The sequence below is a fragment of the Pan troglodytes genome, chromosome 1, assembly GCF_028858775.2.
Source record: "Pan troglodytes isolate AG18354 chromosome 1, NHGRI_mPanTro3-v2.0_pri, whole genome shotgun sequence".
NCBI lineage: Eukaryota > Metazoa > Chordata > Mammalia > Primates > Hominidae > Pan > Pan troglodytes.
In genome coordinates, this window is record NC_072398.2 from 205,749,504 (window position 1) to 205,762,215 (window position 12,712).

Sequence of the window (12,712 nt, forward strand, 5' to 3'; positions counted from 1 at the left end):
GATCGGCCCACTGCACTCCAGCCTGGGCGACAGAGCGAGACTCTGTCTCAAAAAAAAAAAAAAAAAGGAAGATGACACCAGAAGTGTAAAAGCAGAGGACAGGCTCTATGAGGACACAGGGAGGAGGCAGCCATCTGCAAGACAGGGAGAGGGGTCTCACCAGAAACCAACCTTGCCGGCACCTTGAACTTCCGGCCTCCAGACCTATAAGGAAATAAATTTCTGTTGTTTAAGTCTGAGTGGCTTAAGAACAGTTTAAGCTGCTGTTATGGTAGCCCAAGTAGACTAATACAACACTTAAGGATTTCAGTCACTGAGTAGAACCCCACCTTAGAATGTGAAAGACAATGAGGATATACACACAGCCTCCTTCCCCTGTGTTTGGAGGGTGGCTTCAAATTCCTTCTGTTTTATGTGCTGTGTAGGGAAAAAAAAATCTGTAAAATTATGTGAGTTTGTAATTGATAGATTGGTTCTCTTTCGTGCAAATAGTGCTTATAGTTTAAAAGTCCTAGAAAAATTAATTCACAGTCACATTTTCTGTATGCAACTACATTTATGTAAGTGAAAACTTGGTAGTTTGTTAGCTTGTTCATTTTTATTTTTCAAGTATTATGTAAACAAAAAGAACCTTGGTCTGCCAGAATTTTCAAAGAAAATTGGCAAAACAAGATTCCCCATAGTAACAACCATACATATATCTATATTCAGTGACTAAATGGTGTTTATGTGTTTCTTAAGCAATGGAGTTCATTTTGACCAATTGTCTGTTAAGAAGTGCCTAAGAAAACTGCTTATTCATTTTCCACATCCTGTTTGGCAAAGTGTGACACATAGCAATAGAAAACAATAATATAATCTTGGGATGCATATGCAATCAGTGTACAGAGAGCTGTCGTATCAGCCTTCAGAAGAGCATTTAAACACTGCCACACGCTGTCCATCTGTTTGTCCTGCAACCAGGTTCTCCTCTTGGTCTCAATGGAAGCCTGAATCACAAGCACTGCCACGTTCACAAAGCTGTTAATTCTTCAAAACACGAAGTGGTATTCAAAAAGGGAAGTATAGGCTGGGCACGGTAGCTCACACCTGTAATCCCAGCACTTTGGGAGGCCGAGGCAGGCTGATCATGAGGCCAAGAGATCCTGGTGAAACTATCCTAGCCAACATGGTGAAACCCTGTCTAGTAAAAATGCAAAAATTAGCTGGGCGTGGTAGTGCGCACTTGTAATCCCAGCTACTCGGGAGGCTGAGGCAGGAGAATCGCTTGAACCTGGGAGGCGGAGGTTGCAGTGAGCCGAGATTGTGGCACTGCACTCCAGCCTGGTGACAGAGTGAGACTCCGTTTCAAAAAAAAAAAAAGTATAAAAATCTGAAGACTCTAGTGGTATAATCTAATTAAGTTTCTATGAAGCACATGATTGCAGTCATGTCAAAGCAGTTTCTATGAGCACACTGTTATCTGTTAAAAAAGCAAACAAGGCCGGGCACAGTGGCTCAGGCCTATGATCCCAGCACTTTGGGAGGCCGAGGCAGGCAGATCACTTGAGGTCAGGAGTTTGAGATCAGCCTGGCCAACATGGTGAAACCCCATCTTTACTAAAAATACAAAAAATTAGCCAGATGTGGTGGGTGCCTGTAATTCCCAGCTACTTTGGAGGCTGAGGCAGGAGATTCGCTTGAACCCAGGAGGCAGAGGTTGCAGTGAGCCAAGATGATGCCATTGCACTCTAGCCTGGGTGACAGAGTAAGACTACATCTCAAAAAAAAAAAAAAAAAAAAAAAAAGGAATAATAATAAATTAACCTTAGCTTACTGGATGACCACCACCATATATGCAGTCTGTTGTTTACCAAGATGTTGTTATGTGGTACATGGCTGTATTTTATTGTTGTATTCTACAGTGCATAATAAATGGTGAGATTCTCCTCAAAGAGTGGCAGAGAAAGGATTCAACTCCATTTTCTCTGACTCCAGTGCCTGCGCGAACATTGGATAACACCTCTAAAATGACAAAGTGTTTTCTAGGCCAAATCTCCTGTGATGCCAAACTTCTTATAAGAGTACAAATGCAGTTTTTTTTTTAAGAGATATTTATTTCATTGTTTGGTTCCAGAAAGAAAGATAATTCTTTATGCTTTAATACTCAAAGTATTTGGTATAATGACTGAATATTAAAAATTTAAATGAGTTTTTATTACATAAAGCAGTATTCTTGTTCATTCAGTAGATAAAAATTTTTGGTTTTGAACCTACTGAGAGAATAATTGGAACTAATTATTTATGTCATAGCAACAGAAACCTCAGATAGCTTTGAGAGGAGGACAGCAGGAGCCAGTCTCACAAACGCAATGACAGGGTCTTCCAAAAAGTCTTCTTCTCCCATGAGAACACTAGTTGCCGGCTGGGCACGGTAGCTCACACCTGTAATCCCAGCACTTTGGGAGACCCAGGCAGGTGGATCACAGCGTCAGGAGTTCAAGACCAGCCTGGCCAACATGATGAAACCCAATCTCTACAAAAAATACAAAAATTAGCCAGCATGGTGGTGCACATCTGTAATCCCAGCTACTCAGGAGACTGAGGCAGGAGAATCACTAGAACCTGGGAGGCGTATGTTGCAGCAAGCCGAGATTGTGCCACTGCACTCCAGCTTGGGCAACAGATCGAGACTCTGTCTGAAATAAATAAATAAATAAATAATGAGATTATGCATTTTTGTAGTGTAGGTGTTTCAGGTATTTGTTTAAGCAAAGCATATGTTAAGGTTAAAAGCCTTTGGAACACTCTGCCCCCACATCCTGCAAGCGTTTTCTTTCCTCCCATCCAGTTAGGTAAAGCTACTTGCCATCTCAGTGTATTCAGTCAGCTTTTAGGAAATAGATTATTTCTGATGAATGAGGATCCTGCTGCTTCACAAGTAGATGTTGACACTCATGGCTCCCCAAAGTCTGCCTCAAATCTATTTCTGTGGGCCAGGTATGGTGGCTCACGCCTGTAATCCCAGTACTTTGGGAGACTGAGGTGGGCAGATCACTTGAGCCTAGGAGTTTGAGACCAGCCTGGGCAATGTGGAGAAACCCCATGTCTACAAAAAATACCATCACCAACAAAAAATTAGCTGGGCATGGAGACGTGTGCCTGTAGCCCCAGCTACTTGGGAGGCTGAGGTGGGAGGATCACTTGAGACTGGGAGGTTGAGGCTGCAGTGAGCCATGACTGCACCAGTGCACTCAACCTGGGCAACAGGGCGAGACTCTGACTCAAAAAAGAAAAAAAAAAAAAATCTGCATCTCCAGCCTTATTTTCCAAAATTCTCCACAATAAACCCTTTGCTCTAGTCAAGCTAGTTTATCTTCTATCCCCAAATTCTAAAATGGGCATTTCTAACTCCAAGTTTGCTAAGACTTTTGTTTCTAAAATATTATTTTCCCTCTGCCTGTTCCCTTCAGACCTATTTGAGATTCTTTTTCATTTGTTCATTCAGTAAACACCAATTGAATGCCAAATGAAATACACTGTCTGGAATGCTGGGGTAGAGTAAGAACAAGTTTCTCTCCTTATGTAATTTATATTCTGGGAGGAAACACACATTAAAAATAAATTAAAACCTTAATTATTTAATTACAAGCGTGATAAATGCTAAAAATAGGAGGCACAGGAAAGCAGGATAACCTATAATTGGAGGAAAACCTGTCTGGGAGATCAAGAAGGCATTCCCATACATTGTTGTGACAACCTTTTTTGGAAGGCAATACTGAAGTGTATTAAATGACACAGCTCCTTCGACATAGCTGTTCCACTTTAGGAATAAAAGTAATATAGCAATAAAAGTAATACTACTTAAAGCAGCATGTGGCTTTGGCTCCCAGTGAAGTTGCAGGTGTTACAAAGCATAATATCCCTCCAAGCCAGGCTGCCCAAAAGGTCAAATCCAGAAACCAGTCTAATAGACTGAGGAAAGCAAGTGAAGGTAACTTGACACGCCATAAAGAACTGTTCAAGTGAGTGGACTCATTGTGAGATGCCTGATGCATTCCAGAGAAATCAGATTTAGGTCCAATAGCATAATACAAGAAGTCAAGCACGTGAGGGCCTCCTGTGAGATCTCGATGGGGCAGCCAGGCACGGTGACTCACGCCTGTAATCTCAGCATTCTGGGAGGCCAAGGCTGGAGGATCATTTGAGCCCAGGAGTTCAAGATTAGCCTGGGCAACATGGTGAAACCCCATTTCTAGAAAAAAATACAAAAAAAATTAGCTGGGTATGGTGGTGGTGTGTGCCTGTAGTACCAGCTACTGGTGGGAGCTGAGGTAGGAGGATCACCTGAGCCTGGAAGGTTGAGGCTGTAGTGAGCCATGATCACACCACTGCACTCCATCCTGGGTGACTGAGTGAGACTCTGTCTAATAACAGCAACAAAATCTCAATGGGACCCAGCATGGTGGCTCATGCCTGTAATCGCAGTGCTTTAGCTGACTGGGATGGAAGATCTTGCCTGAGGCCAGGAGTGTGAGAACAGCCTGGGCTACATGGACTTTACCAAACACTCTTTTTAAAAATTAGTCAGGTGTAGTGGCGCATGCCTGTAGTCCTAGCTACTCAGTAGGCTGAGGCGGGAGGATCGTTTGAGCCCAGGAATTTGAGGCTGCAGTGAGCTAGGATGGCGCCACTGCACTCCGGCCTGGATAACAGAGCTAGTGAGACTCTGTCTCTTAAAAAAAAAAAAAAAAAAAAAAAAGATCCGGATAGAAGACTTCCAGGAAAAACGTATCCATTAATAGCGTTTAACGAAACAGTTGCTGAACATGGGAACAACGTTCAGAGCTGGTTCTCTGAGCACATTTGTTTTATTGGCCCGAATGGTTGATATGTATCACCCTTTGCCAATGGAAGGTGGTCTCCAACCCCCCATTTGTGGCCAGTTAGGAACCAGGCCGCACAGCAGGAGGCAGGCGGTGGGTGAGTGAAGCTTCATCTGTATTCACAGCCACTCCCTATCACTTGCATTACTGCTTGAGCTCCACCTCTCGTCAGATCAGCCGCAGCATTAGATTCCCACAGGAGCGAACTCTGTGCATGCGAGGAATCTAGATTGCCACTCCTTATGACAATCTAGTGCTTAATGATCTGTCACTGTCTCCCATCCCCTCAGATGGGACTGTCTAGTTGCAGGAAAACAAGCTCAGGGCTCCCACTGATTCTACATTATGGCAAGTTGTATAACTATTTTATTATATATTACAATGTAATAATAATATAAAGTGCACAATAAATGTAATGCACTTGAATCATCCCAGAACAACCCCCCACCCCCAGCTGTGGAAAAATGGTCTTCTACGAAACTGGTCCCTGTTGCCGAAAGGGTTGGGGACTGCTGCTCTATAAGATCCCATTTCACTGGTTGTAAAAATAATGGCTTCATTGCATTGTACCTTGAAGTAAAGGTTATTTGTTGTCAGCATGAGGATCGAACAGTTCATCTTTACACAGGGCCAGACAAGTGCTAAATCTCCTAAGACATTACCTGTGATCATTTGGTTGTTGAGTCAAAGTTGCAAAAATTAAGTATGATCAAGTAGAGGCTGTGAAAGGATTTGGGGGAGCAGGACACAAAGTAGACTGCATATAACCTTCAAAAAGGAAGCCTCTTATAGCATCAGTAACTTAGCCTTCTATAGTATTTCTCGTTTTTCTGTTCTGGACCCGGTTGACATTCTCCAGTTATTCCATTGCCCATGACTGTGCCATCACCGAAGTTAAATTCCCTGTGAAGTTTGTGTAACATAATCCATATATGGTTAATAATGGTTCCTCTGATGTTAAGGTGGGTATGGTTGAGATGGCTCTTCTGACTGAGTAGCAACACCCTAGTGAGCAAAAGTGTGCGTGGAAGAGTTATATTTTGTGCAAAGCAGACCAGTCCTCAAGCAATACAGATGGCCATTAGGCACGGACGTGACTGTCTCATTCTCAGTTACACAGAGGCTCCAATCGGTTCTTCCGTTGTAGTGACACTACCAGTAATTGCACCTGTATGACTTATCAAGAATAATATTGACAAATACATATCTGGATTTGTGTGTTGTCCTTTTGCTTGCCCTGGTTTCAGTAGACACCCCCCAAAGCTGAATGATGTGATACAGAACTATTCGGCTGGGCGTGGTGGCTCACGCCTGTAATCCCAGTGCTTTGGGAGGCAGAGGTGGGCAGATCACGAGATCAGGAGTTCGAGACCAGCCTGGTCAACATGGTGAAACCCCGTCCCTACTAAAAATACAAAAAATTACTTGGCATGGTGGCAGGCGCCTATAATCCCAGCTACTTAGGAGGCTGAGGCAGGAGAATCGCTTGAACTGGGGAGGTGGAAGTTGCAGTGAGCTGAGACCACACCACCGCCCTCCAGCCGGGGCGACAGAGTGAGACTCCGTCTCAAAACAAAACAAAACAAAACAAAACAAAAACCTATTCATAACATCTCTATATGGTGGCTGTAATTGGACAGAGTCATCGGCTTCCCTGGTGAATATTACAGATAGCATCTTCACATACTAGGTATTCATGGCAGGGAACAGATGTGTTAAGTTTATCAAGGGTGCCTCCTGTATAGCACTGCAAGCCTGATATTTCCACACTACAGCTACCAACCCAGGAAACCATCACTAAGAGGAGCAGTAGGAAGATCAGCTGACTTACACCAAGGCTCAGTAATTGCAAACAGTGGAGTGAGCTCCTATGGGGTGATGGTTCACCCAGCAGCAGGAATTCCTTGGGACATCCTAAAAAAGGCCATGTTTGTTGATGTGTTAATTGCCTTGAATGCTTTACTGGTGACTGTAGCTATGATTCTATAGCGGCCCTAACAACGGAGATGTCTAATCTCAACTAATCTCTGATCTAAGATCAACAAATGTATCATCTGTGTCAAAATCACTCAGAGCTCCTTTTTCCTCTTTGTAGCTCTCACACTTTGGATACGCTCCTCTAATCCTGTCTGAAAGAGCTAAGCTGACCCCCACCACCGTTGGAGGAAACTCCTGGAGCAGTGCTGGGGTTTTCACTGCAATCAGCTGCTCCAACTTTGTCTTGTACATGGCTCTTTGACCTTGGGCTTGTGGATTAGGGGCCTGTGGAGGAGCTCTGTGACTGCTCTGATATCTGTGGATGGTTCTGAGGCATTGTATTTAGTGAAAAAACGAAACCATATGCATGTCCATGAATAAAAAATGGGGCATAGGCCGGGCGCCGTGGCTCACACCTGTAATCCCAGCACTTTGGGAGGCGAGGTGGGCGGATCACCTGAGGTCAGGAGTTCGAGACCAGCCTGACCAACATGGAGAAACCCCATCTCTACTAAAAATACAAAATTAGCTGGACGTGGTCGCGCATGTCAGTAATCCCAGCTACTCGGGAGGCTGAGTCAGGAAAATCGCTTGAACCCGGGAGGCGGAGGTTGCAGTGAGCCAAGACCGTGCAGCCTGGGCAATAAGAGCGAAACTCCATCTCAAAAACAAACAAACAAAAAAACAAAACAATGGGATAGACCAATTTCTAGTACTTCTAAACTATGGAATACGATACAGCTGATAAACCAAAACACATTAGATCTATGTGATTTCTCTTAAAGGATGTTGATTATAAGTTTCAACTTGTTTAGAACGAGCCCATATTCATCAAAAATTCTGTATGCACCGATGTGGTGGCTCATGCCTGTAATCCCAGCAGTTTGGGAAGCCAAAGTGGACAGATCCCCTGAAGTCAAGAGGTCGAGACCAGCCTGGCCAACATGGTGAAACCCCTTCTTGTGGAGTAAAAGTTAAATGTTAAATTTGAACTCAATTGGACTTGAACACAAGGAATGGTTACGTGCCAGAAATCTGTCCCTGGGCACTTGCTCAGGAACGGATGGACATACTGATTGTTCTTGATAAATACATCATCTGCCTCGAGGCAATAAACAAAACCTTGAAAATAGGCTGACCTTTCCGTGTTCCTTGAGTCCAATGACAAAAGGCCCTTGTGCCTAGGCCTCATGCCAAAAAGAATACTATAAAAAGGTCAGGCCAGGTGCGATGGCTCATGCCTGTAATCCCAGCACTTTGGGAGGCCAAGGTGGGCGGATCACCTGAGGTCAGAGGTTCGAGACCAGCCTGGCCAACATGGTGAAACCCCCATCCTACTAAAAATACCAAAAATTAGCTGGGCGTAGTTGCTGGTGCCTGTAATCCCAGCTACTCAGGAGACTCAGACAGGAGAATCCCTTGAACCCAGGAGGCGGAGGTTGCAGTGAGCCGAGATCGTGCCATTGCACTACAGCCTGGGCAACAAGAGTGAAACTCCGTCTCAAAAAAAAAAAAAAAAAAAAAAAGATCAGGGTCCCAGACTACGCTGAAGCTCCACGAGACCTCTCCTTCTCTGTGCATGGACCAGTGGCTGACTCTGGAGCCCAGGCTGTTGCTTCCCGGTCTGGTGATGAATCCTCCATTGTCTGGTGAGTGTATATATGCTGATTGTTTTTTTTTCCTCACTGCTATTTGCTCAATGCACCTTCTATTTTATACTTAAATGAACCTAAAGTAGTTTACAATCTGCACTTATGTGTGAGTGCTATGTGTTTGCTTTTACCTGTGCACTCCCCACACAGAACATGTCTCTATTGAAAAAAAAAAAAAATTAGCCAGGTGTGGTGCATGTGCCTGTAATCCCTGCTACTTGGGAGGCTGAGGCACGAGAATCACTTGAACCTGGGAGAGGGAGGTTGCAGTGAACCGAGATCATGCCACTGCACTCCAGCCTGAGTGAGAGAGTGAGACTCTGTCTCACAAAACAACAACAGCAACAACAATTAGCCAGGCGTGGTGGCGTGCACCTGTACTCCCAGCTGCTTGGGAGGCTGGGGCATGGGAATCACTTGAACCAGGGAGGCAGAGGTGGCAGTAAGTCGAGATTGCACCACTGCACTTCAGTCTGGGCAAGAGAGCGAGACTCTGTCTCAAAAAAAAAAAAAATCTATATGTGGGTATATTTGACATGTCTTGAAGAAAACTGTGGAAGGGCACTCGTTAAACTGTTAACATTGATTATCTCTAAGATAGGAAGAAGGATGGAGACCTCTTTTAGAGGATTCTATACCTCTAGGGAATGATCGTTAGCTTGTATACATCTTTGGATTCCTTTACCTGATAAAAAATTAGTTTTGTCATTAAAATTAACAAAAATATTAACTTTGAGCCGGGCGCAGTGGCTCACGCCTGTAATCCCAGCACTTTGGGAGGTTGAGGTGGGCGGATCACCTGAGGTTGGGAGTTGGAGATCAGCCTGACCAACATGGAGAAACCCCGTCTCTACTAAAAATACAAAATAAGCCAGGCATGGTGGCACAAGCCTGTAATCCCAGCTACTCAGGAGGCTGAGGCAGGAGAATTGCTTGAATCCGGGAGGCAGAGGTTGCAGTGAGCCAAGATCAAGCCATTGCACTCCAGCCTGGGCAACAAGAGTGAAACTCTGTCTCAAAAAAATATATAAATTTTAATTTTGGTAGGTAAAGGATGACTAAATTTTTCTTAACCTACCCAACAGCACCTAATAAAATAAATCAATAAATATTCTATAAATATTTGAGAAAGGAGAGACAAGAGAAGGAGGAACAGGCTTAGTTAAGTATGTTTGGTAGCAATAAAAAGATAACCATTAATGGCAACGATGAAACATTGTAGAACCTTTAAAAAACAGTGGATGGGGCCGAGCGCGGTGGCTCACGCCTGTAATCCCAGCACTTTGGGAAGCCGAGGCGGGTGGATCCCGAGGTCAGGAGATCGAGACCATCCTGGCTAATACGGTGAAACCCTGTCTCCACTAAAAATATAAAAAACAATTAGCCGGGTGTGGTGGCAGGCGCCTGTAGTCCCAGCTACTCGGGAGGTTGAGGCAGAAGAATGCCGTGAACCCAGAAGGTGGAGCTTGCAGTGAGCTGAGATCGCACCACTGCACTCCAGCCTGGGCAACAGAGTGAGACTCCGTCTCAAAAACAAAAAACAAAAAACAGTGGATGGGAGGAAAAAAGATACTTGATAAGCTGGCAAAATAAAATGGGAAAAAGTGAAAAAAACAAAGTCTGTAATGAATAATAGACACCAATAAAAGGGATAAGGTCAACACTGCACTTGTTCCAATAAATGTAAAAGGGTTGAATTTACCTATCAAGGAAAATAACTTCATATTGGCTTTAAAAACTCAGCTAGATGTTATTCATCTAACTCAGCTAGGAGGTATAGTTCACCTGCTGAAACATTTAAAACAAAGTGTACATCTAGGCAGGGCACAGTGGCTCATGCCTGTAATCCCAGCACTTTGGGAGGCCGAGGCAGGCAGATCACCTGAGGCCAGGAGTTCGAGATCAGCCTGGCCAACATGGTGAAACCCCGTCTCTACTAAAAATACCAAAATTAGCCGGGTGTGGTGGCGGGTGCCTGTAATCCCAGCTACTTGGGAGGCTGAGGCAGGAGAATTGCTTGAACCTGGGAGGTGGAGGTTGCAGTGAGCTGAGATTGTGCCACTGCACTACAGCCTGAGCAACAGAGCAAGCCTCCATCTCAAAACAAAAACAAAAACAAAAACCAAAGTGAACATCTAAGAACAAAAATCTTATTCACATTCTACAAATATTGTTAAAATATTTCAGAATACGCCCTTGTGTGGTGGCTCACGCCTGTAATCCCAGCACTTTGGGAGGCCAAGGTGGGCAGATCACGAAGTCAGGAGATCGAGACCATTCTGGCTAACACGGTGAAACCCTGTCTCTACTAAAAATACAAAAACTTAGCCTGGTGTGGTGGTGCGTGCCTGTAATTCCCACTACTTGGGAGGCTGAGGCAGGAGAATCACTTGAACCCAAGAGGTGGAGGTTGCAGTGATCTGAGATCGTGCCACTGCACTCCAGCCTGGGCGACAGAGCGAGACTCTGTCTCAAAAAAAAAAAAAAATTCAGAATATACCTAACAAGACATGTGCAAGATGTGTATGAAAAATGCTATAGTTGCTGGGCGCAGTGGCTCACGCCTGTAATCCCAGCAGTTTGGGAGGCCGAGGCTGGTGAATCACATAAGGTCAGGAGTTCAAGACCAGCCTGACCAATATGGTGAAATCCTGTCCTGACCAATATGATGAAATCCCGCTAAATATGAAAATTAGCCGGGCATGGTGGTGTCCGCCTGTAGTCCCAGCTACTTGGGAAGCTGAAACAGAGGAATTGCTTGAACCCAGGAGGCGAAGGTTGCAGTGAGCTGAAATTGTGCCACTGCACTCCAGCCTGGGCCATGGAGCAAGCCTCTGTCTCAAAAAAAAGAAAGAAAGAAAGAAAGAAAGAAAAATGCTATAGGGCTGGGGTGTGTGGTGGCCCATGCCTATAATCCCAGCACCTGGGGAGGTTGAGGTGGGAGGATTGCTTCAGCCTAGGAGTTAATGACCAGCCTTAGTCACATAATGGAGACCCTATCTCTACAAAAAATAAAATTAGCTGTGTGCAGTGCTGTAGGCCTGTAGTCCCAGCTACTCAGGCAGCTGAGCTGGGAAGATCACTTAAGCCTCAGAAGGCTGCAATGAGCTGTGTGACTGCACTACTGCACTCCAGCCTAGGCAAAAAAGCAAGACCTTGTCTCAAAATAAATAAATAAATAAATAAAAAGCCCAGGTATGGTGGCTCATGCCTGTAATCTCAGCACTTTGGGAGGCCAAGGTAGGCAGATCACCTGAGGTCAGTTCAAGACCAGCCTGGCCAACATGGTGAAACCCCGTCTGTACTAAAGATACAAAAATTAGCTGGGTGTGGCGCCGGTGCCTGTAATCCCAGCTACTCAGGAGGCTGAGGCAGGAGAATCGCTTGAACCCAGGAGGTGGAGGTTGCAGTGAGCCAAAATTGCGCCATTGCACTGCAGCCTGGGCAACAGAGTGAAACTCCGTCTCAAAAAAGAAAAAAAAAAAAGGAAAACTATAAATTAAACTGAATGTTTTATTTTCCTATTGCTGTGGTAATAACCATAATGTTAGTGGCTTAAAACAACCTAAATTTAATATCTCATAGTTCTATAGGTGAGGAGTCTCACCAGATTAAAGTCAAGGTGTCAGTCACATTTTGTTTCTTTTTGGAGGCTCTAGGGGAAGATCCCCAACACTTGCTCATCCATGTGTTGGCCGAATTCAGTTCTATGATGTGGGATTGAGGTCTGTTTCTTGGCTGTCAGCTGGAAGCCACCATTAGCCCCTGGAGTTCTCTCCCTGCCCTTGCACATAAGCCCCTACATTTCTTTCTTTCTTTTTTTTTTTAATTATTTTTTTCTTTGAGATGGAGTCTCGCTGTGTTGCCCAGGCTGAAGTGCAGTGGTGTGATCTCAGCTCACTGCAACCTCCGCCTCCTGGATTCAAGTGATTCTCTTGCCTCAGCCTCCTGAGTAGCTGGGATTACAGGCGGACGCCACCTCACCCAGCTAATTTTTGTATTTTTAGTAGAGATGGGGTTTCACCATGTTGACCAGGCTGGTCTCAAATGCCTGACCTGGTGATCCGCCTGCCTTGGCCTCCCAAAGTGCTGGGATTACAGGCGTTAGCCACCGCGCCTGGCCCGCCCCTACATTTCAGAAGCAGCAACAGGGCATGGAATTCTTCTCATGCTTTGACTCTCTCCTGAGATTAGATTGGGCCTACCCAGATACTTCAG